Raw genomic sequence first — 27,500 nt, forward strand, 5'->3', positions numbered from 1 at the left:
CTGCTGGACAGCAAAAAAATAGTGACCCTGGACAGCACTATTCATGTTCTTCCCTGCCCACCCTGCAGCATGTGTAACTCATAAGTATACAGGAAAACATGGACGAGGTGGCAACCCTACTTGGATAGCAGAAAATTGTGTTATATTACAAAGTATTACACTGCCAACACCCAGCTATTTCATAATGACAAAACAATTTCTGTGGAGGACACTGTAACATTGTTTATCAAGTATCTGTATTTTACTTGCAAAATCAATAAGAACTAAATAAATAAAAAATAGTGATTTCAGCAGCATTTGTTTTTATACAGTGCATGGCAAATAACTATGTAAACCAAAGAACTTATGTATCCACATGTGGCATCAATTAAAAAAAATAATCAGGTTCTACCCTTATATTTCCCAATAAAAAGCAGTAACTGAAACTTAGAAAAATTAATTTTTATTTTATTTTGCACTATTTGCCATTTCATGCAGAAAATACTTAGCGACAAAATATATAACATTAGATCATCAGATATAATTCCAGCATGCCAAGATAATTGCTATTGCTATGGAAACCACCAGACAAAAGAAGAGACACCTGTGACTTAACGTGAAAGAAGGGAGTCCCCTGTATCAAATAATTAATTTCTTGTCCCTCTATGTGACATGTAAGCAAGATAGGATCTCCCTGCCCCCATTTACTATGCAAAACGTGCTTAAAGTTCTATCAGGTGATTGTTGTTACCATAGTAATCATTTGATAGCCATATGGGCAGTATGACCCCTCAATTAAAAAACAAGAATTTCACTTTCATGGTTTATTTAAGGGAATAAAAAAAAAATGTTAAAATAACTGGGTGAAGTAAAAGGTAAAAATTCTATAATGTGTCAGAGTACATCTATAAAAGGTAATTTCACTGCTATTAATTAATATTTTGTGCCATATATATAGCAAAGGTTGGAGGAGATTCTAAGAATAACACATCATGTGGTTGATAATTGTCAGCATGTCAACGAATGCTCAAAATCATCTATTTTTATTACTGTTTATCTGTAACAATTTTTTTTATTATCGGTTCTCTAACAAAATGGGACAGTAAAGTCAAAATTAAACTTTCACCATTCAGATGGAGCATTTAATTTAAAACAACTTTCCAATTTACTTCAATTATATAATTTGCTTTCTTCTCTTTAAATGCTTTGTTGAAAAGCATACCTAGGTAGGATAAGCAATGTGCTACTGGGTGCTAGGAGCGAATTGGTGGCTGCACATATATACCTCTTGTCATTGGTTCAACTGATATGTTCAGCTAGTTTCCATTAGTGCAATAATGTTCCTTCATCAAAGGATACCAAGATAATGAATACAATTTGATAATAAAAGTAAATTAGAAAGTTGTTTAAAATGTTATTGTCTACTTAAATCATGAAATAAAAATTGGGGTTTCATGACCCTTTAACAGTCATGATTGGCTGATAACAGTCCAAATTCTCTATATTTAATGACACATTTATAGGGCAATTTTTCACGTACTGAATTCCACAGCTAAAAGGAATTAATAAACCCCAAGACATAGCTTTTCAAATTATTAATCAGTACCCCAAAATATTTTTTTAATTGAATGTTGGTTCCATTGCCCTGCCATGTTGAATTACACTAGGAAGCAACATCACCAGATGCAAACCATATCTGTTCAATCAATAAAGGTTTAAAATTTTATAATAAGCACAATTTACAACAAATGCACATGCCCACTATACCCATAATGCCACTGTTCAAATCCACGAAAAAGACATATACACACATATCTCTCTATGGTTTTGCAACACAAGTTAATTCCACACATCACCTATAAGCACCATTGCACAGCATTTAACCCCTTATATCTATTAGACGCATGTACTATGTCACATGGTCCTTTGCTCAGTGTACCCTGTTGATGCAGTACCTACGTTCAACCTTCTGCCTCATGCTGTGATCCTCCCTGTCAGATTTGATAGTTAAGACAGCAGCTAGGGGCATCTGACTTCATAGGATAAGGGACCGCTGATCGTGCTCCCTTTACCATATGAAGGCAGATCGCCAAAGCAGACAGTGGGTGGTTTAAGCAAAAGAGCTTAATCACTGATACCCTTTTCAATTTTTTTTTTTTTTTTTTTAAAGATATTTTTGTTTTGTTTTTGGGGGGGGGGGGGCATTTTTTAGGGGACTTTAGATTTAGGATAGGGCTTGTACTGTTTTTTTTTTTTTTTTTGTGATAATGCTAGTTTTTTTTGTGTGTCAGGTTAAAGGTGTGGGCGGATTAGCTGTTAGGAAGTTAGGGGGTATTCTGCGATGGCGGTTAGAGGAATAATATGCTATGGGAAGTTTTTTTGTGGGTGGTTTAGGGGATTAAAAGCTTTGGGAGGGATTTTGCGAAGGGGTGCAACTCTCTTTCAGATACCTGTAGTGTAAACGGCGGTACCCATAACTAGAGGGCGGTGCATGGAATATATTTAGTGTTTAATGTCCCTTTAAATGGACATGAATCAAAATTATTCTTCCATAATAGCTAGAGCATGCAATTTTCCACAACTTTTTAATTTACTTCTCTTATCTATTTTGCTTTATTCTCTTAGTATCCTTTGTTGAAAAGCATATCTAAATAGGCTCAAAAGCAGTAATGCACTACTGGGAGCTAGCTGCTGACCGATGGCTACACCTATTTGCCTACTGTCATTGGTTCACCCAATGTATTCAGCTAGCTCCCAGTAGTACAATGATGCTTCTTCAACAGAGAAGAACCAAGGCAATAAAGCATATTTGATAGTAGAAGTAATTAGAAACATTGTTTAAAACTGTAGTTTTACCTGAATCATGAAAAAAAAAGTTGGGGTTTCATGCACCTTTAATTTACCAGATGGTACAGAATGAAGTAAAAATTGTGCTGCCTAATTTGTTTTTTTATTGGAAACAAATGAATGACTTGCTGGTCTAGATGTACATTAGTAATGTTTGTGTGTATACACCATTCATTTATTTACTTTGTATTATAAAATTCTATTTTTAATATGATTGTCTCTTTGTTATTAGTACAGAATTGTAACCCATTTCTTGTTATATTTCAGATACAAACACAGACTCTTATCTGCAAAGAACAGAAATGACCCGACCCCTTACAAAGGAAGACCAACGGATTCTTACAAAGCTTTCAAATACATAACACAAAGAGCTTGTAGGGAACTACCATTTATCTGCTGATCTGAGCATATGATGTCCATGTATATAAGTAGCCTGTGCCCTCAATCCAGAAAGAAAGATGGATTGCAGTAAGTATGCCCCTGAGGACCCAGAACATGTAATTAGGAAGTGTTTGACTTTTCTTGGGACTACAGCCTCTGATAGGAAATACAAGTGCCAACGGCTCCACCATAAATTTATCAGCATGACCTTCTGTCTGCTGGAGAGGGGGTTACTAACGTGGACACAATGAAACCTATCTGCCAGGGGAGGAGACTGACAACATAGACATAATCAAACCTATATACCAGGGGGGTTAGCAACATATAGATACTTAATAGGGTAGAGAACTATGAATGTAGACTAAGCCCAGCTAAAAAAGGAAGATGCTAGCATTGTTTTGATAACAGGGCATAACTGCAAAAAGAGGAGTCTGACTTCAGTAGAGAGAAAAGTAAAGGAAACTCTTTTAAAGGAATTAAATGTATCTTACATAAAGGCATACTTGTTACTACAGGAAGATTAGGTCAAGTTAATCAAGTTGAATTCCTTATCTACTAAAATAATAGACCAGGGTAGCACAGTAGATGAAGCTCATCTAGATTTTGGTCGGACACAAACTTATTAATAAAATGCCCTGTTTTGGACTAGCCTCAAGGACAATGACATGGGGAAGAATGTTGGCTTTAGGATAGATTACAGAAATTTAATTATTGGAGTGCATTCAAATGAGGGGCAGTCACTTGTAGTGTCAGTGTTTGAGCCTATTTTGTTTAGCATTTTACAGGGAGTGCAGAATTATTAGGCAAGTTGTATTTTTGAGGATTAATTTTATTATTGAACAACAACCATGTTCTCAATGAACCCAAAAAACTCATTAATATCAAAGCTGAATAGTTTTGGAAGTAGTTTTTAGTTTGTTTTTAGTTATAGCTATTTTAGGGGGATATCTGTGTGTGCAGGTGACTATTACTGTGCATAATTATTAGGCAACTTAACAAAAGACAAATATATACCCATTTCAATTATTTATTTTTACCAGTGAAACCAATATAACATCTCAACATTCACAAATATACATTTCTGACATTCAAAAACAAAACAAAAACAAATCAGTGACCAATATAGCCACCTTTCTTTGCAAGGACACTAAAAAGCCTGCAGCAGCAACAACAGCCTCCCAGACACTGTTCAGAGAGGTGTACTGTTTTCCCCACTTGTAAATCTCACATTTGATGATGGACCACAGGTTCTCAATGGGGTTCAGATCAGGTGAACAAGGAGGCCATGTCATTAGATTTTCTTCTTTTATACCCTTTCTTGCCAGCCACGCTGTGGAGTACTTGGACGCGTGTGATGGAGCATTGTCCTGCATGAAAATCATGTTTTTCTTGAAGGACGCAGACTTCTTCCTGTACCACTGCTTGAAGAAGGTGTCTTCCAGAAACTGGTAGTAGGACTGGGGAGTTGAGCTTGACTCCATCCTCAACCCGAAAAGGCCCCACAAGCTCATCTTGATGATACCAGCCCAAACCAGTACTCCACCTCCACCTTGCTGGCGTCTGAGTCGGACTGGAGCTCTCTGCCCTTTACCCAATCCAGCCACGGGCCCATCCATCTGGCCCATCAAGACTCACTCTCATTTCATCAGTCCATAAAACCTTAGAAAAATCAGTCTTGAGATATTTCTTGGCCCAGTCTTGATGTTTCAGCTTGTGTGTCTTGTTCAGTGGTGGTCGTCTTTCAGCCTTTCTTACCTTGGCCATGTCTCTGAGTATTGCACACCTTGTGCTTTTGGGCACTCCAGTGATGTTGCAGCTCTGAAATATGGCCAAACTGGTGGCAAGTGGCATCTTGGCAGCTGCACACTTGACTTTTCTCAGTTCATGGGCAGTTATTTTGCGCCTTGGTTTTTCCACACGCTTCTTGCGACCCTGTTGACTATTTTGAATGAAACGCTTGATTGTTCGATGATCACGCTTCAGAAGCTTTGCAATTTTAAAGAGTGCTGCATCCCTCTGCAAGATATCTCACTATTTTTGACTTTTCTGAGCCTGTCAAGTCCTTCTTTTGACCCATTTTGCCAAAGGAAAGGAAGTTGCCTAATAATTATGCACACCTGATATAGGGTGTTGATGTCATTAGACCACACCCCTTCTCATTACAGAGATGCAAATCACCTAATATGCTTAATTGGTAGTAGGCTTTCGAGCCTATACAGCTTGGAGTAAGACAACATGCATAAAGAGGATGATGTGGTCAAAATACTCATTTGCCTAATAATTCTGCACTCCCTGTACTCAGTGATATTGGTAGAAAGCTTCAAAGGAAGGCGTCTTTTGGAAGATGATAGAAAAAATTTGATTTGATGTCCAGGAGGAGAAGATCAACTGAAAAAACTGGAGGATTAGACAAATAAGTGGGAACTAAAAGATCATATCACAAAGTTCAGAATTATGAATTTATGATGAAAAAAATGCAAAAGTGAATTATAGAATACTATTATTTCAGATGCCTTAGAATTTGGTAAACAATGTGGTAAGCTAGTAGAATAATTGGCTGTATAGGGCGAAGTATTAGTGAACAGAAAAGTAAGGTTTGTATGCAATTTTACTGATTACTAAATAGGCTTTACCTTTAGGCACAATCCTTAAGTAAGTTAAAGGGACAGTCTAGTCCAAAAAAAACTTTCATGATTCAAATAAAGCATGTAATTTTAAACAATTTTCCAATTTATTTTTATCACCAATTTTTCTTTGTTCTCTTGGTATTCTTAGTTGAAAGCTTAATTTAGGAGGTTCATATGCTAATTTCTTAGACCTTGAAGGCCGCCTCTTTTTTTTAAAAATATTTATTTTTCACATTTTCATTCAATATATACAGAAAAGAAGATAAATAGCAAAATAGACATAAATTGTGGAGACGCAGCTCCAATTTGTTCTATCCTTATCTTGGAGACACAGCTCCAAATTTGAAAATAAACAATTTCTGAGCATAGTTTGATCAGTATAATATATTGTTCTAAATTATACATTAAACTTTCTTTTCTATTATAGTTCCTATTAGTATTTTGTCATACATCTTACAGACTTTTCAACAAAGAAACATTATTATATCGTAGCTTTCAAATTGTTTTCCACCTTCCATCTAGAATCAACTTATCATTAGTTAGACCTTATCTTAAGATAGAAAAGAGTGCGATAGAGGGAGTTGTGTCACGTTTTTATTAAGTTGGCTTCTCCCCTTCTCCCTAATTAATTCATAGCCATTCCTCTCTGAGCCTGCTCTCCATTATGTATGTGGTATTTTCAAACCTACTAATTAGTTCACTTTGTGTATCTCTTAGTTGAAAGCTTAATTTAGGAGGTTCATATGCTAATTTCTTAGACCTTGAAGGCCGCCTCTTAAGAAAGCATTTTAACAGGTTTTTCACCACTAGAGGGTGTTAGTTCATGTTTTTAATATAGATAACACTGTGCTCGTGCACGTGAAGTTACCTGGGAGCCATGATTCACTGATTGGCTAAACTGCAAGTCTGTCAAAATAACAAATAAAGGGGCAGTCTGCAGAGGCTTAGATGCAAGATAATCACAGAGGTAAAAAATATATAAATATAACTGTGTTGGTTATGCAAAACTAGGGAATGGGTAAACAAGGGATTATCTATCTTTTAAAACATAAACAATTCTGGTGTAGACTGTCCCTTTAAGGGATTTAAACAAGTTTAGTATATACACATTTTTTCACAAGTAACACCAAGACAAAGTATCGTCACCTAGCAGGTACAGAAGTAATTTTTGAAAATACAGAAAGGCTTGTTGATTAATAAAACATACTTTTAATTTGGTTGGTAAGGATTATCCCTGAAATATGAATAAGGCTTCTAATATATAGATATATAAAACCTATAAAAACCTATCTTCTAGGGAAGAGATTAGCATTATGGGTAACAATACAAAAGCAAGTAGAGGGGCTAGAAATGTTATCAGCCATATTAGGGAAAAATTACACTGTAGTTTAAAAGTTTTAGAACATCTCCATATTTAATTTTATTGAACTTTACGCAGACTAATTTCTCAATGTACTTTGAAATTAAAGCATAAAACAAACAATTGGAGATAAAAAAATAATTAATGTAATTGTTATGTTTAACAATGTTTAATCTAAATGTTTTGCTCATCAAAGTAGCCATTTTTTCCCCATGTAACAGCTGAACACACTCCTGGTAATGGAAATCAAATACTTTTGGAAAGTTTTTCCCAACACCTGTTTCAGAAGTTCCCACAAATATGTTCAGTTTATCCCAAACCAGCTCAATGGTGTTTAAGTCTACAGACTGTACTGACCATTCCTTGGTTTGATGTTTTACCATCTCGTTCCTTTCTTCTACGGCAGTTCTGATATAGGCCCATAGTTATCAAGGTCTGTCGGACCTGATCCGACAGTGCGGATCAGGTCCAACAGACCTCGCTAATTACGGCGAGCAATACACTTCCCATATTCAGCATTGCACCAGCAGCTCACAAGAGCTGCTGGTGCAACGCCGTCCCCTGCAGACTCGCGGCTAATAGGCCGCCAGCAGGGGGGTGTCAATCAACCCTATCGTACTCGATCGGGTTTATTTCCGGCGATGTCTGTCCGCCTGCTCAGAGCTTTGTCTGTGACGGCTGCTTCATAACTGCTGTTTCTGGCGAGCCTGCACGTGGCATCAAGCTCCATTCGGGGCTTGATAAATATGCCCCATAGCCTGGTTGTACAATGTGGGTCATTATCTTGCTGTAGAATGAACTCCTGACCAACTTGATGTATAACAGAAGATATTGCATGGCACTGCAAAATGCTATGGTAGTCATTTTGGCTCAGGGTGCCACTTACTCTGTGCAAGTCACCAACTCTGGATTCAGCAAAAGAGCCCCAGGCCAGAATGCTTCTTCCTCCATGTTTGATAGTTGGTGTTATGTAATGAGTAAACATCTTTCTGCCTACTTAAAGTTGTACAAAAACCCTGAGTGATAAACCAAAGATTTAGCTTTCTTTCCAATGTCTCTAAAGAAAAATATATTATTTTTTAAGGGTTATATGGGATGGACTTTATGATAGCAATATACTACTTCATGCAGTACAATACTGTGCAAATCAAGCTTAGTAACTCAAACTGTTCCAACACTGCTTTTATACAGACAGAGGGCTCCATGTACATAGCAGCGTAAGATGCTCCGGAACCATTGTGGGACAGGTTTGCACATGAGGGCCTGCTACACGCAATGTAAAGAGCAGCGGTCATTAGAAGTGGCGAAGAGAAATCACAGAGAACTTGCTCGCTCTGGGTGATTGAGTATAGGGTGGGCATTACACACTCATCAAAGTGTGTAATGATGCAAATGGGCCAGCAGACAAACAGATCCGCTGCCCGTATGCAGCAAAGGCGTGCGGACAACTTCTCAAGCACTCTAGTTAATACATGGGGCGCAGAGGGTTTGTAAGTAAAAAAAACTTGGGACAACTGTTGGAATTGTTAGTATCAACTTTCAAGGTCCTTGTGAGGCATGTTCGCACATGAGTGGCTGCTTCACAAAATGTAAGGAGCAGCGGTCAGTAGATTTGGCAAAGAGAACTCACTGTGAACTTGCTCGCTCTGGGTGATTGACAGTCCCTTCTCTTGCGTGAGTAAAGGGTGGGCATTACACACTTATCGGAGTGTGTAATGATGCATATGGGCCAGCAGACGAATAGATCTGCTGCCCATATTCAGCAAAGGCATGCGGACAACTTCTCAAGTTGAGAAGCTTGTCTGCACTCCAGTTAATATATGGGGCCCAGAGGGTTCATCAGTAAAAAAAACTTGGGACAACTATTGGAATTGTTAGTATCAATTTTCAAGGCCTAATTTACTAAAATTGCTGCAAAATAGCTTTTAAGTTGTTAACCCATTACTTAAACAGCTTTTTTTTAAACTCAGAAATGCACATTATTTCTCAGTTTTTGGTAACCTAAACCTAGTTTCTTTAATCTCTTTTTAGCGATTTCCTTTGTATCATTTCAGAGTATTCAGTGGTAAACTGGAAAAATGGAGATGTTGTAAAACATTTGACCAGCAGTGTATATTTTGACATCCAGGCCCAATTATCTAAACGTCACAATTTCAGATATGGTTTTTCTCATTAACCCTCGCAGGGGCTGCCCTGGTGGAATTATCATAAAAAAGGGTCACTCCCTGCGAGTGACGAGATGTCTCCTATTCGCGCCGTTGAGAGAAATTAGTAGTGAGCAGGGGGCGCACTTTAGAAAACAAATCCTGCAGTCAATAAAAATTACGTTACGCTGCTTTCTGCGTATATAATCTTGCAATTGCCTATACGTTTATATATATATATATATATAATATATATATATATATATATAAATATACACATATATTTATATATACGTTATTTCATACACATGTGTTTTTCTATTATGGTTATAAGTATTTTGAGTGTTTTGAGAAAACCGCAGCTTTTTAGTTTGTGTAAAGAATTATGCTGGGATTAGAGAGACAATTTCATATAAGCCCATGTTTAGCCCATTTTACGAAGAAAAAAAACAATTACACTTTGTTTTTTGTAAATATCAGTACCAATTTCTCTGTGTTTTTTGTGCATCCAGTGTACTTAAATACGATTTACGCTCTTCATCTTTACGGTTTCTCCCTGTATAATTTACATACAAATTATACATTTTTGATAAAATACAATTTTTGGTGAAGAAAAGTTACATTGTAAGAAGAGCGCATTGTTGTTCATAAATTGTGTATCCTAGCTGGTCTTAACACATTCACTTTGCACCCAACCCACTTCCTTAAGAGGGGGCCCTTCACGGTTGCAGAAACAACCTCTGAAGGAGTTTTTCTTTTTTCTTTGTTTGTTTCCCTTTTGTAGTAAGTGCCCCGGCATGAGGGCTTAGATCACTAAACACACAACACATAATTATATCACGATCACAGGGGGTGTCCTGTTCTTCTGTTCTCCTCCTTTTATTTTTTCTACTTATGGATAAGTTTGTTGCCCAGTCTAAAAAATCTCCATCAATGATGTCGAGGGGTAAAGACAAAAAAATAAAAACAGCAATGACTAGGGATGGACGAATGTTTCGCAACATTCGAAAAACGGCACGAATTTTAACACATTCGTTAGTTCGAATCGAATTTCGAATGTATACATAACATTCTAACATTTGATTTTTGAATGTTCAGTTTCGAATTTTATGATTACATTCGAAAATATTCTTTTCGAAAAATTCAAATTTAGATTGTAAAAGTATTTCTAATGCTTTTTCTTTAAATGTAATATTCAAATAATGCAATATTCTATTTAGAAACATTCTAAATGATATATTTGTATCTATTATGTATCAATTTACTAGATTCCCGCCCTACCACATGAACTATTGAACTTCTGAATAGTATTTGTTAAATAGAATGTTAAATTCGAAATTTCGAATGTGGACATTAGATATAATTATAAACATTCGAATTTGAAAGTTACATTCAAAAACTGTAAATAACATTCGATTATAGAATTTTTAACTATATTCGTTCTTATCAACATTCGGATTTATAATTCGAAATTTCAGTAATAACATTCGTTCTACATTCGAAATACATTCGCCCATCCCTAGCAATGACTCACTTCCAGAACCTTTAAATGAGAGCATAAGTCAGATAGACTTGCAATCACTGGTAAAAAGTATGTCAGATATGTTTCTTCCCCAATTCGAACAGATTAAATTACAAATTGCCTCCTTAGCAGGGGAAATTAGACAATTCTCAAATAGACTTTCAGAGGCAGAACAGCGAATATCAGACATAGATGATGAGGCTGTTGGTTTCAAGAAGGATGTAGAAGGAAATATAGAAAGGATATATTTAGTTACAACAAAAAGTGGAGGACTTAGAAAATCAAAACATAAAAATAATCGGGGTACCTGAGACCTCAATTTATAAAGATATTGTTAAGCTAGTCTCTATGTACTAAAATAATACATTTGGGATTTGAAGTTTCAATGATATACCCTGCCAGAATAAGAGTACAAAAAGATAGAGACATTACATTTCTAGAGGATAAAAAGGAAGCAGAGGTATTCTTGTTAAGTAGAGTTTAGGCATCTGCTACACACGCCATGTATATTTTGAATGGGAAAAAAAGGTAAAGAATGTATGAGAAGGTTTTTTTTTTTTTAATTGTTATTTTAAGAGATGTAAGGTAAAATTGTGTGTGTCTCCTGGAATGTGGGTGGCATCACGTCCCCTATTAAAAGAAAGTCTATTTTAAAACAATTAAGACATCTGGGGACGGATGTCACCCTCATACAGGAGACACACCTTAAAGGGACATGCCACCGACATTTTTTTCTTTTATGATTTAGAAAGAGAATGCAATTTTAAACATCTTTCTAATTTACTTATATTATCTAATTTGTTTTATTCTCTTGATATGCTTTGATGAAAAGCATATCTAGATATGCTCACTAGCTGCTGATTGGTTGCTGCACATATAAGCCTTGTGTGATTGGCTCACCATGTGCATTGCTTTTTCTTCAACTAAGGATATTTAAAAAATGAAGCAAAATAAATAATGGAAGTAAATTGTAATGTTGTTAAAATTTCTATTCTCTATCTGAATAATGAAAGAAAGATTTTGGGTTTAGTGGTCCTTTAAGGAGGAAGAGCTACAGAAGTTGAAAAGTGGCTGGCTAGGTGAGGTACTAGGCATTCCATGCAAAAACATAAAAAAAGGGGGTGGCAATTGTTTTTTTTTTGTTTGTTTGTCAATTGAAGGGGGGAAGGATTTTAAGGTATGGGGAGAAATGATAAAATACCATAGTAGGTCATTATAGAATGGTTTAACTATTTAGAATATCCAGCCATTGATTGTAATTAAAATATGGAAATAAGTCTCGAGTAGAATCAAATATGCAACATAGGCAAAGCAAGGGTTATAACGGTTGTAGGAAATGTTGGTAAATGTATTATTATGTATGTTTAAAAGCATATGTATGAATCAATGTGTATTGCTTTGGAAAATTGGACATATGGAGTAAATTGGCCTAATGAGTCAAAGGCTGAAAATATGTATGTATGTATTTCTTTTTTATGTTAATCGATCATACTATGGAGCAAAAATAAAGTATTAAAAAAAAAAAAAAATACACATTTTCCTGCATATTTTTGTGTGAATGGTTTGTTTTGTAAGATTTTTAAAATAGGAAATTTATTCTGCACAGAACTTACAAAAATGCAGAATATGCCCCTTAGTGATACACCCTGTTTTCAAGGTAAAACGTTGCTTTAGATCATTCTACCAGGGAATTAGAAGTACTGGCGAGCATTCTTTTATAATCTCACTAGCCAAGAGACCTTTAGATCTTTGGGCTGCCAGCCTCTTTTTGGTTGATAATTAAATTAATTAGGTTGCTTTATAAAGATATCAGAACATAAAATAATAACTAGTTTAATAGGTTTGCAGACAGTGGATTGTGAACATTCTAGAATTGCTGGCTTAATTAGTTTATGGGGTACTATGGCGCTAAGGTACTACTCTGACATGAGCATGCATATTTAACACCCATAACACCAAATTCCAGTGTTAGGGGATTAATTAGTCAAGTCATATTTCTCAGAATAATGCTTTCCTGATATTAGATGTCAGAAATACAGATGTTCAAGGAAATATTGCTGACATGTATCAAAGACTCTGCAATTACTATTGCAGGAGATAGGGGAAATGAAAAGATCGAACCAAGCTATCTAGAAGTAGAATTCTCCTAGATCAGGTTTCTGCTGCGAAAAGAGATTTGATTTGGTCCTATATCAGGCACAAAAAAATTAATCTCATTGGGTGGATTATTTGCATTCCTACTTACAAATAGTTTAAATTTTTTTAGCACAAAATATTTACATTTTCAGATACAATATATATATATATATATATGGGACAAACAGAGAAAGGAAGACGAGTACCAAACTATGAGATATCATCTGTTGGATCCAGCTGAATTAAAGAGAACAACAATTGCATCAGCCAATAGTTACTATCAAATAAAAGGGAAGACTTGTATGTGTGGTTCTAGTTTAATTAAAATGTTTTGAAATCTTAAACACTGATAATATTTTACCTCTGAAGAGTTTATCAGTTAAGAGGGATTGGCTAAAGTTACCTAAATGTGGCAGTAGAGTGTACCTTAGAGTTGCCACCTAGCCTGTATTTCACCAAGATTGCCGGTATTTTCAAGGTTCATAAGTTGGAAATGAAGATTTAATACAGAAATAAAGATGCTATCATGGAGATACTTCTTTTAAGTGTGCAAGAATCTAATTATAAACCAATGATCATTTAAAATCAGTCCTAACAGCTTTAGTTTCTAAGTTATGCTATATAATTAATTATGCAAATGTATGCTGATGAACATGACTGCTATTTTTTTTTTTTCCAGAAGAGGTGGTAACCCTAGTTTTGATCAGGGTATTGTAGAGGAATACGGCAAATAGTAGCGCCCACAATAAATTATTTCTATGCATTATTAGGTAACTATTTGGGGAAATGTAGTGCACTTATGTCCCTATGCTCTTTTTACTGTAAACAGCTATGCTAAATCTGGGTCACTTCATGAACAATGTAAATGGAAGATACCAAATACACCATATCAGCAGAAAGGAGGACAGGAATACACAAGATGGGTGTGACTGCTACAGAACAAGAAATGTATGGGTGAGAAAAATAATCACCACTTACCACAGGTCCATATGACAGTGCCAAAAACAAAGCAGTAAGGTACTAGCGAAAGTGCTTAGAAATGACACCATGAGCATAAAAAAAGGTTGAAACTGATTGACTGCCCTTCATAAGCATCTAGTATAACTCCTCTGCAGTATGATGTAGGATGCGTAAAAGAAGGGCATAAAACCACAAACCTCAAGCACAGACACAAGGCACTTTAGATAAGATCTTGATTTTAAAGGGATAGTAAAGTCGAAATTAAACTTTCATGATTCAGATAGGGCATGTCATTTTAATCAGCTTTCCACTTTACTTGTATCATCAAATTTGCATTGTCCTCTTGGTATTCTTTCTTGAAAGCTAAACCTAGGTAGGCTCATATGCTAATTTCTAAGTTCTTAAAGGCCGCCTCTTATCTCAATAATTTTTGACAGTTGTTCACAGCCAGAGGGCGTTAGTTCATGTGTACCATATAGATAGCATTGTGCTCACTCCTGTGGAGTTATTTATGAGTCAGCAGCGATTGGCTAAAATGCATGTCTGTCAAATGAACTGAGAAAAGGGGGACAATCTGCAGAGGCTTATATACAACGCAAGGTAATAACATAGGTAAAAAGTATATTAATATAACAGTGTTAGTTATGCAAAACTGGGGAATGGGTAACAAAGGGATTATCTATCTTTTTAAACAATAACATTTTTGGTGTCGACTGTCCCTTTAAGAGTTCCATATAATTATTCGACAACATGACAATAAAATGGCTACCCTAATTTCACAGTTGTGATATTACCATTAAAACAATATTAAAATGGAGATAATGTGGCCTCACTGATTTACCCACACATTAACATGACAGAAAAGAAAAAAATATTTTATTTATGATTCAGAAAGAGCATGTAGTCTTAAACAACATTCCAGGTTACTTCCATTATCAAATGTGCTTTGCTCTGTGGGTATAGTTTGTAAAGTGTACCCGAGTAGGTAGCATTGCACCACTGAGAGCTTTCTGGGGATTTGTAGCTACACATACAGTATATGCTTTGTGTCAGTGGGGCCAATTTAGCAAATGTCGGACAGACATGATCTGCTGTAGCGGATCATGTACACCCGACATCGCTAAATGCTGACAGCATACGCTGTTGGCATTTAACATTGCACAAGCATTTCTAGTGAAATGCTTGTGCAATGCCGCCCCAGCACATTCACGGCCAATCGGCCGCTAGCAGGGAGTGTCAATTATACCAATCATATCTGATCAGGATGATTCCTGTCCCCCACCTCAGAAGAAGCAGCGGTCTTACCACGGCTGCTTCTTAAAGTGCCATGATACCCAAATGTTGAAACACTTGAAAGTGATGCAGCATAGCTGTAAAAAGCTGACTAGAAAATATAACCTGAACATATCTATGTAAAAAAGAAAGATATTTTACCTCAAAATGTATTCACACCCCATTGCAAAGGACTTTAAGCAGCAAATCAGTATGTCTGTCCCGGGACAGCCAAGGGATTGAGCTTTGTGCACACTCATATTATTTCCCTATTCAGTTTAAGGAAGTTTACTATGAAATCTCATGAGAGTTAAGTGAAATCTCATGAGATTACAGTGAAAGAGTTCATGACCTCAGCACTGCTGATGCTGATTGGCTGCTTTTCATTTCTTCATTTTTTTTTTACCTGCAGCTAAGCAGCAGCAGAAGTATAACTTTTTACACAGCACTTACTCTGCTGAACTGAGGAAATTGTGAGGTAAAACATCTTACTTTTTTACATAGAGATGCTCAGGTGATATTTTCGTGTAAGCTTTTTACAGTTATACTGCATCAGTTTCAAGTGATTTAGCATATGAGTATTATGTCCCTTTAACTTAGGTTTCCAGAGAGTAGGGATGGGCGAATGTGTTTATATTCGAATTCGAATGTTAGAACGAATGTTATTGTAGAAATTTGATTTACATAATATAATGTTGATAAGAACGAATATTCTTAAAAATTCGATTTTCAAATGTTATTTACAGTTTTCGAATGTCACATTCGAATTCGAATGTCACTTTCAAATTCTAATATTACATTTATAAAACACAGTTGTAGACTAGAAACACTATTTCGAATTCGAATGTCACATTCAAATCGAATATCACATTCAAATTTGAATATTACATTTATAAAACACAGTATTAGACTAGAAATACTATTTCGAATTTGAATGTCACATTCGAATTCGAATGTCACATTCAAATTTGAATATTACATTTAAAAACCACAGTATTAGACTAGAAATACTATTTCGAATTCAAATGTGACATTCGAATTTGAATGCTACATTCAAATTTGAATATTACATTTAAAACACAGTATTTGACTAGAAATACTATTTAAAATTCGAATGTGACATTCGAATGTAGCATTCGAATTCGAATATTACATTTATTAAACACAGTTGTAGATTAGAAATACTATTTCGAATTTGAATGTCACATTCTAATTCGAATATTACATTTCAAAATTGAATGAATACATAGCTAAACATTCTATTATTCTAATGAATATTTTTGAATTTTATTTAAAAATTCGAAAAAGAAAATTTGAAAATAGAATGTTAGATAGTTATATAAAGATTTGAAATTCGATTAGAACGAATGTATAAAAATTTGTTTTAAATTTCAACATTCGCCCATCCCTACCAGAGAGCCTGAAGGCTTGTGTAGAAACAGGTACATTAGCAGCATGTTAGACAGTGGCCAAGTCCTACAAAAAAAATTGTGGGAACTCACCAAGACTTCCACCCCCAAACAATTAATATTGTTTTCTACACACACACGCACAGACTGTGTTTATATGTATATAATATATACACTTTGGTTAATAAAAGCAAATTAAAACCAATTAAGGGTTGAATGGTTGCCTTTGGGCCTGAGACTCCTCCTCTGTTACAGCGTCTCACCCACTTAAGGTGAAGTTGTCTTATTTCTGCTGAGGGGAGCTAAATAACCCCAGTGCAAGCCGCACAGAAATGTAAGCACCATGAGTTTCACACATTGTGGGGTGATCACACAACAGGTGCGCTGACAGGCTTGCATTTAGTGTATTGTAGGAAGTGCTACTGCCCATTACTAAAGGATCTCACTATACCTCTAACTAGACTGTGCTCCAGCTCCTCCCACCAGCTGCAGCAGTGTTTACTGCAGAATTTCTGTTCTCTGTCCAGGGGGAACTTAGTTCCTCCTGCAAAAATAGTGCGGAAACCCCGTTCCCATGCGTTTCCGCCCGACTTTAACCCCTGATGTTAAATTGGCCCCATTGGCTCATCAGATGTGTTTATCTAGTTTCCGGTAGTCCATTACTGCTCATGAGCTTACTCTTCAACAAAAGGATACTAAGAGAACAAAGCAAATTTGAAAATAGAAGTAAACTGGAAAGTTGTTTAAAATTAAATGCTCTATCTGAATCATGAAAGTTTAAATTTGACATTGCTGCCCCTTTAATACTGAAGGTGACATTGCTGCTGGTAGCAAATATGGAATGCCTCACCAAACCATAACCTTATGCCTAACCACAATGTCTCTGACCTGTTACAGGATGGATGATCAGCATTACTGTCAAAAAGCAATGGAATTGGCGGCAAGATCAAAGGAAGCGTGAGATTTTGGTCCTGAGTACTGAGGGCATAATACCGTTGCTGTCAATATTCCAAGCATCTGATACTGTACAAAATGTCTCATGGGAGATAAGGATATCAGAATTCTTATATTTATTTGAAATAAAAATATAAATACTTGCAAATAACATATAGAAACATATATTGATATTCTATCATACACATTACATATGTTTAAAGCATAACTGATCAGAATAAACGTCCCTCGACTATAAAACCATGTTAAAAGGACAAAATACTTCATGATAAATTACTTGAAAGTGTTGCAGCATAATTGTAAAAAGCTGACAAGAAAATATCACATGGACATCTTTATGTAAAAATAGAGCAGGGGTCTCAAATTACCTTGGGGCCACTGGTCAAATTTTCTTATCCCAGGGGGGCTGCTTCCAAAACTTCAAACAAAATTAAACTATATATGCTGTATATATATATATATATATATATATATATATATATATATATACAGTGGATATAAAAAGTCTACACACCCCTGTTAAAATGTCAGGTTTCTGTGATGTAAAAAAACGAGACAAAGATAAATCATTTCAGAAATGTTTCCACCTTTAATGTGACCTATAAACTGTACAACTCAATTGAAAAACACACTGAAATCTTTTAGGTAAAGGGAAATAAAAATAAAAACTAAAATAATATGGTTGCATAAGTGTGAACACCCTTTTATAACTGGGGATGTAGCTGTGTTCAGAATTAAGCAATCACATTCAAAATCATGTTAAATAGGAGTCAGTACACACCTGTCATCATTTAAAGTGCCTCTGATTAACCCCAAATAAAGTTCAGCTGTTCTAGTAGGTCTTTCCTGACATTTTGTTAGTCGCATCCTACAGCAAAAACCATGGTCCGCAGAGAGCTTCTAAAGCATCAGAGGGATCTCATTGTTAAAAGGTATCAGTCAGGAGAAGGGTACAGAAGAATTTCCAAGGCATTAGATATACCATGGAACACAGTGAAGACAGTCATCATCAAGTGAAGAAAATATGGTGCAACAGTGACATTACCAAGAACTGGATGTCCCTCCAAAATTGATGAAAAGACGAGAAGAAAACTGGTCTGGGAGGCTGCCAAGAGGCCTACAGCAACATTAAAGGAGCTGCAGGAATATCTGGCAAGTACTGGCTGTGTGGTACATGTGACAACAATCGCCCGTATTCTTCATATGTCTGGGCTATGGAGTAGAGTGGCAAGACGGAAGCCTTTTCTTACAAAAAAAACACCCAAGCCTGGGTAAATTTTGATGAAACCAAAGTTGAACTTTTTGGCCATAATTCCAAAAGATATGTTTGGCGCAAAAACAACACTGCATATCACCAAAAGAACACCATACCCACAGTGAAGCATGGTGGTGTCAGCATCATGCTTTGGGGCTGTTTTTCCTCAGCTGGAACTGGGGCCTTAGTCAAGGTAGAGGGAATAATGAACAGTTCCAAATACCAGACAATATTGACACAAAACCTTCAGGCTTCTGCTAGAAAGATGAACATGAAGAGGAACTTCATCTTTCAGCATGACAACGACCCAAAGCATACATCCAAATCAACAAAGGAATGGCTTCACCAGAAGAAGATTAAAGTTTTGGGATGGCCCAGCCAGAGCCCAGACCTGAATCGAATTCAAAATCTGTAGGGTGATCTGAAGAGGGCTGTGCACAGGAGATGCCCTCGCATTCTGACAGATTTAGAGTGTTTTTGCAAAGAAGAGTGGGCAAATCTTGCCAAGTCAAGATGTACCATGCGGAAAAACTCATACCCAAAAAGACTGAGTACTGTAATAAAATCAAAAGGTGCTTCAATAAAGTATTAGTTTAAGGGTGTTCACACTTATGCAACCATAATATTTTAGTTTTTTAGTTTTATTTCCCTTTACCTAAAAGATTTCAGTTTGTTTTTCAATTGAGTTGTACAGTTTATAGGTCACATTAAAGGTGGAAAAAGTTCTGAAATGATTTATCTTTGTCTCATTTTTTTACATCACAGAAACCTGACATTTTAACAGGGGTGTGTAGACTTTTTATATCCACTGTATATATATATATATATATATATATATATATATATATATATATATAAAACACGTAAGGGAACTGCACTCCAAGACCGGACCAGGTACACATCAAGTGACTCAGCAACATCCCAGCCCTGGGTGCTAAATAGCACTCCAAAAAAGCTGTGATGTCACCAGAGCCACAGGCAGTTAACCCCAGTCCGAAATGGGTGCAAGAAACAAGGGGGGATTACAAACAAAAAGTAATACAACACATAGAGACACCCAGCACTCACCAGCTAGCTCACAGCTAAGATAAAATCACAACTGGAAAGGTTAGTTACCGCATCTGGCCAAATGGGAAAAGCTCAGGCACCAAGTCAAGGTCCTTTCCACTGCCTGAGTCCCTATGATGGTGACATCACAGCTTTTTTGGAGTGCTATTTAGCACCCAGGGCTGGGATGTTGCTGAGTCACTTGATGTGTACCTGGTCCGGTCTTGGAGTGCAGTTCCCTTACGTGTTTTGTATTTCTCTGGGTGATTGCATCCACCTGTGCATCCCTTCTTTGGTCTCAGTTTTTTGGCTTTGTAAGCTTGCATGGTGTGGCTGTGTTAGGGACTCAGGCAGTGGAAAGGACCTTGACGTGGTTCCTGAGCTTTTCCCATTTGGCCAGATGCGGTAACTAACCTTTCCAGTTGTAATTTTATCTTAGCTGTGAGAAAGCTGGTGAGTGCTAGGTGTCTCTATGTGTTGTATTACTTTTTGTTTGTAATCCCCCTTGTTTCTTGCACCCATTCCAGACTGGGGTTAACTGCCTGTGGCTCTGGTGACATCACAGCTTTTTTGGAGTGCTATTTAGTACCCAGGGCTGGGATGTTGCTGAGTCACTTGATGTGTACCTGGTCCGGTCTTGGAGTGCAGTTCCCTTACGTGTTTTGTATTTCTCTGGGTGATTACATACACCTGTGCAACCCTTCTTTGTTCTCAGTTTGTTTGGCTTTGTAAGCTCGCATGGTGTGGCTGTGTTAGGGACTCAGGCAGTGGAAAGGACCTTGACGTGGTGCCTGAGCTTTTCCCATTTGGCCAGATGCGGTAACTAACCTTTCCAGTTGTGATTTTATCTTAGCTGTGAGCTAGCTGGTGAGTGCTTGGTGTCTCTATGTGTTGTATTACTTTTTGTTTGTAATCCCCCTTGTTTCTTGCACCCATTCCAGACTGGGGTTAACTGCCTGTGGCTCTGGTGACATCACAGCTTTTTTGGAGTGCTATTTAGCACCCAGCGCTGGGATGTTGCTGAGTCACTTGATGTGTACCTGGTCTGGTCTTGGAGTGCAGTTCCTTACATGTTTTGTATTTCTCTGGGTGATTACATCCACCTGTGCACCCCTTCTTTGTTCTCAGTTTGTTTGGCTTTGTAAGCTCGCATGGTGTGGCTGTGTTAGGGACTCAGGCAGTGGAAAGGACCTTGATGTGGTGCCTGAGCTTTTCCAATTTGGCCAGATGCGGTAACTAACCTTTCCAGTTGTGATTTTATCTTAGCTGTGAGCTAGCTGGTGAGTGCTGGGTGTCTCTGTGTTGTATTACTTTTTGTTTGTAATCCCCCTTGTTTCTTGCACCCATTCCGGACTGGGGTTAACTGCCTGTGGCTCTGGTGACATCACAGCTTTTTTGGAGTGCTATTTAGCACCCAGGGCTGGGATGTTGCTGAGTCACTTGATGTGTACCTGGTCCGGTCTTGGAGTGCAGTTCCCTTACGTGTTTTGTATTTCTCTGGGTGATTACATCCACCTGTGCACCCCTTCTTTGTAATCAGTTTGTTTGGCTTTGTAAGCTTGCATGGTGTGGCTGTGTTAGGGACTCAGGCAGTGGAAAGGACCTTGACGTGGTGCCTGAGCTTTTCCCATTTGGCCAGATGCGGTAACTAACCTTTCCAGTTGTGATTTTATCTTAGCTGTGAGTTAGCTGGTGAGTGCTTGGTGTCTCTATGTGTTATATATATATATATATATATATATATATATATATATATATATATATACTGTGTATGTATATGTATATATATATATATATATATATATATATATTTATAGACTGTGTATGTATATGTATATATATATATATATATTATATATATATATATATATATACTACAGATACTATCAGTGATGGCTTTGTGTCATATGTGTAATCATTACATACACACTCAGACCCACACCTACCCACACAAACACACAGACCCACATACACAGAACCCCCCCCAGACCCCCCCCCCAGACACACACAGACACACACACACACACATACACACACTCACACAGACCCACACACATACACAACCCCACACATACCGAGACACACACACAGACCCACACACATACATACACAGACCCCACCCCACACACACATACACACACACACACACACACACACACAGACACACAAAACCCCCCCACACACATATACGCAGACCCACACATACCCAGACCCACACATACCCAGACACACATAGGGACTCACACATACACACACATACCTACACACACAGACCCACACAAACACACACACACACCTACACACACACAGACCGACACAGGTTATGGCATGGCAGTATTTTAAACAAAGCAAGCTATACAGTCTCTCTCTTAAATAGAGACACAAAATAAAACTCACTATAAGTCAACTGTACTTGGCACATACCTTGCTCAACCCCATTGCTTGTCCTCCACTGCTGCTGCTCCTGACCGTCTCTGCTGCTGCCTGCTTAGACTCAATTTGCTCCACAGTTTCACTGAGAGTTACACTACACTCCCCCAGTGAAGTCTTAGGTCCCCTTGTCACTGCTAAACACAAGCTCTGGGCAAAACAATCCTACGCACTCGCTTGCTTTGCTCTTCTGCTGCCACACCCACAAACAGCTAGGCGCCAACTTTGGCGTGCTGCACACTCAGGGGTTTATATAGAGGCATGGGACTGGAGCTGCAGCTCCCGGCATTACATTAATCAGCCCACAGCTCTCAGTTATGGGGAGTAAGTCGAGGGCCGCATTGTAACTGGTTCGTGGGCCAGAAATGGCCCGCGGGGCGGTACTTTGAGACCCCTGAGATAGAGCATTTCATTTTAATCAACTTTCCAATTTACTTATATTATCAGATTTGCTGCATTCTCTTGGTATCCTTTATTGAAGGAAACACAATGCACTACTCCGAGCTTGTTGAACGCCAATGACAACAGATATATATATGTGCAGTCACCAACCAGCTGCTATCTCCTAGCTATGCTTTTAAACAAAATATACCAAAATAACAAAGCAAATTAGATCACAGTAGCAAATTGGAAAGTTGTTTAAAACTGCATGTTCTATCTGACTCTTGAAGGAAAGATTTTGGGTTTCATGTCCCTTTAAACTGAGTAGGGAAATAACATGAGTGAGCCCCTTGCAAGTCCTGGGACTGGCATCCTGATTGGCTGTAAAGTCCCTTTACAATGGGATGTGGCTACTGAGTATATTTTGAGGTAAAATATCTTCATTTTTTACTTAAAGATGTGCAGGTGATATTTTCTAGTCAGCTTTTTACAGATATGCTGCATCACATTCAGTGCTTCAACATTTGGGTATCATATCCCTTTAACAAGTGTTTTATTATTGCACTTTAATAGCTCTTTAATACTGTGATATCTACGACTATGTATTTTTTTTTTCTTGAGGATTATTAAGTGTCTCAATAAATCTGATTCTCATTGTGACTGCTGTTAGAGATGCATTAGAACAGAAAAGCTTAGACAAATTATAAAACAATTTGACCCTGTACAACTAAAAGCAGACAAATTATTTGCACAGTAACATTTTTATACATCTCATTTATATAAATTTTATGTAAACCTATTCCCAGGGAAACTGACTAATAAACAGACACTTAACACTTCCAGAAAAAGAGCTTGCATCAAATGGTTTGCATTTCACACGTCCACATTGAAGCTAATAACAATTTGTTTGCCCTACTTACATGGCTGCACAACACTAATTATGTTTATTATATGTGCAATGTATTCTTCAGGCAAAATAAACAAGACTTGATTCAGTTTCTAAGTTACATGGTGCCTGAAGTAACGAGGATGGAGAGGGAAGGAACACACAAAAAGAGAGAGAATGAGACAGAAAGAGGTAAGGGAGAAATGAAGTCAGTGGGCACCATGATTTAACACTCTAAGAAATCTGTCTAGCACAGGTGGCCCTCGTTTTACAATGGTTCAATTTACACCGTTTCAGAATAACAACCTTTTTTTCCAGTCATGTGATTGCTGTTTAAAAGCATTCAGAAGCAGTGCATTTATTAAAATAGCCAGTAGGTGGAGTTGTCCGCTTGTGTTGCAGTAAAGCCAAGCAAGCTGAAATTAATCAGTTTAACCAGACCTGAGCTATCAAGCAGATTTCAAAGGAACAAGATCTTCCTTTCTATAACTCAGTCCAGATTGGAATGCATAGAAAGAACTATTTACAGAAAAATGCAAGTGAAGTCTGTGTTGTGTGATTATTTTACTAGGTTTATAATGCAGTTTAGCAAATGTTTTTGTTCATTTAACTTAGTTTAATTATATATTTTGTGTTGTGTGATTATTTTATTAGGTTTAACATGCTGTCTAGCATTTAAAGTCTTCATTTCAAAGCTTTAAAAATAATGTATTAGGTGTTACTTATGACAATTTTAAGAGGGGCCTGGAACCTATCTCCCTCACTTCCCATTGACTTACATTATAAACTGGGTTTCAATTTACAACGGTTTCGATTTACAACCATTCCTTCTGGAACCTAACCCCGGCGTAAACTGAGGGCTACCTGTACTATGAAGCTCCTGTCTTAAAGAGACAGTAAAGTCAAAATTAAATGTTCATGATTCAGGTAGCACAAGCAATGTTTAACAATTTTCCAATTTACTTCTGTTATCCATTTTGCTTAGATCTCTTGGTATTCTTTGTTAAAGGGGCATTGTACACTAGATTTTTCTTTGCATAAATGTTTTGTAGATGATCCATTTATTTATAACATCTGGGACTAATTTGTCTTTTCATATGCAGGAAGGGGGGGGGGGTCTGCTCTTCCTGCTTTCTCAGCCCCTTTCACTGGGCCTAACCTCATCAGCAGTGCTAAATTTGGAACTTCTAAGTAAGTTTTTAAAAGGTTTTATAATGGATTTTTAGATCAGTATCTGTGCATATTCTTCTTTATAGTAGTGTCTATTACATGCAAGCATATGAAAATTGGTGTACACTGGCCCTTTAAAGAGTAAATCTAGGTAAGCTAAGGATCGCTGTGTTTGCAATAATGTTTATAGCAATGTTATACATAGTTGCAAACTCTGCTGGCATAGAGTGTCTGTAGCATTATATTGCAGTATGTTTTGTATGTATAACATTGCTAAAAACATTATTGCAAACACTGTAGCCAGATGGCTAATAATAACACGTGCACACTCCTGAGCTCACCTAGGATTACTCTTCAACAAAGGATTCCAAGAAAACTAAGCACAATTAATGATAGAAATAATTTGAATGTTGTTTAAAATGTTAACCTCTATGCAATTCATTTAAGTTTACTTTTTAACGTTACTGTCCCTTTAATTCACTAAAGGCAGTTTTTATTTTGAGAAAAGTGTCTCTCACAAAGGGGTGTTCCCTACTTGTAAGTATGTGAAGGTGGTGCATACATTACAATAAGAATCATAATAAAATTAATAAATGAAGTATTGAAATAAAAACATTCAGTAAACAAATGGTATTGTTTGATCTCATTAAAAATCATTATGAAGCTGTTCTGAAAAAAATGTATTTCACAAAAAATGTAAATCTGCATTGAAATTATTCAGGAAAAAATATTGAATTCCTGCTAGCTTCAACCTTCCTAGTGAAGTTCCCCTTTCCAGTAAGCTCCATTATATTCTAAGAGAGAGATCTCACCACTCACAGGAGCAGCATCTTTTTTTGTTTTTAGATTATTCCATGAGGGCTGTCTCTGCAAGTGTTGACATTTTTTTTTTTTTTTTTTTTAACATCTTGCCCAGTGAAGATTTGGTCATTTGGCCCAGTGAGAGAATATAAAGAAATAAGGTAAGAGAAAAAAGAAGAATAAAGTTAAAAAAAGTGGAGGATTTTGTATAGGGATGTAAATAAGAGAGAAAGAGGGGGAAAAAATAGAGAAACAGATACATGGTAAAAAATAAAAGGAACGAGGAGAAGAGAGGTAGAGATATGTGCATAGAAAGAGAGGGAGATAAATTTAGAAAAAAAGGGAAGCTGAGAGATAGTTGACATATGTATTGGGTACTTGTAAAGCGCGGCTAATCACCCGTTAGGGTCTCAAGGCGCTGCACATTTTGTCAACCTCGGAAGGATGAAAGGCTGAGTGGACCTCGCCAGGGATTGAAAATGCAACCCTTGGGTTGCTACAGAGCTCAGCCACGGTGCCTTAGCATGCTGACCTATCTGTATGGCCAGATGTAAAACAAATAGATAAAGGGCTCCATGGATGAAGCAGCGTAAGATATTTCAGAGCCCTTGCAAGTCAGGTTCACACAAGAGAGTCTGCTTTCTGCAATGTAAGAAGCAGCGGTCATTAGAGAAATCACCCCTGAATTCGCTAGCTTGGGGTGATTGACAGATCCTTCTCTCTCGTGATTGGTTGCATGAGAGAAGGAGTGTGTAATGATGCATCCGGGCCAGCGATAGACCAGATCCACTGCACATATGCTGCAAAGGAGTGCGAACAACTTCTCAAGTTGAGAAGCTTGTCCGCACGCCGCTTAATATATGGGGCCCAAAGACCGTAGGAGGCAAAAAAAGGCAGCACTATATAAAGAGAAAAGTGTACAATACAAAAAAAAACCAAATCAGCTTGGCCAAGGTGCGAGGCATAACTAAGAATCAGGTAGTGACTTAAAACACTGTCTAATTTTTTGGACCCTAATGGACAAATAAAGGACCTTTTAAATATTCACCTTGGCTGGACTTATTAGTTTTTTGTTCTCTTTGTGGGGCTGGCATCCTCTGTCCGTGCCTATAGGAAAGTGTGAATATTGGTGCTGTTTCTACTGTTTATTGCTTTTTAAAACTGTATAATGCAGCAATAGAAAAGTGAACATAGAAAGACCACAATCATAAGACAGTTAATGAGGGAGGAGTGAGATAGCAGCTGTAGGACACAGAAGAGAGAGGGAAATACCAGATTAGAGTGGAGAGCCAGCCAGAGTCCATTAGAGGGGAATATCCTGCAGCTCTGATAATCCCCCACCGTCCATTCTTCCTTTAAGTACATTTTCCTAATATTTAATTTATAAATAATTCCCTAGTGTATGAGTAAGAAAGGTCTGAGGGCGGCAGACAGGATTGCAAGGAAGCAGAAAGCTGGCTCTTCACTAAATACTCACATTAAGAGTCATCCCAGCCGACATCACTGAAACAGAGAGAGGAGGACCCCGATCCTGCAAGTTTATGCTGTCATGCTGTGTGCAAACTCAATATATTACTGCGTGCATGGCTACTGTTTGAGATGGTACAAACATACATGACTTCTTCATTGTTATAAATGGCAAAGCACTGTGTACACGGTTCCTTCTGCACAGCACTGTTTCTATGGCACCTGTGTGGCTATACATGGAATAATCTGCACAGCAATGAGTACATGACTTCTCTGTGACAATAGATAGAATGGTATCTCTGTAAAGCACTGAGTAAATAGCTCCTGTGTGACAATACATGGGCTTGTACCACCATACAGTACTGTGGATCAGGATCAGGGGCTGAACTACCATTGGTGCAGCAGGTGTAGGATCAGGGGCTGAACTACCATTGGTGCAGCAGGTGTAGGATCAGGGGCTTAACTACCATTG

The sequence above is a fragment of the Bombina bombina genome, chromosome 7, assembly GCF_027579735.1.
Source record: "Bombina bombina isolate aBomBom1 chromosome 7, aBomBom1.pri, whole genome shotgun sequence".
NCBI lineage: Eukaryota > Metazoa > Chordata > Amphibia > Anura > Bombinatoridae > Bombina > Bombina bombina.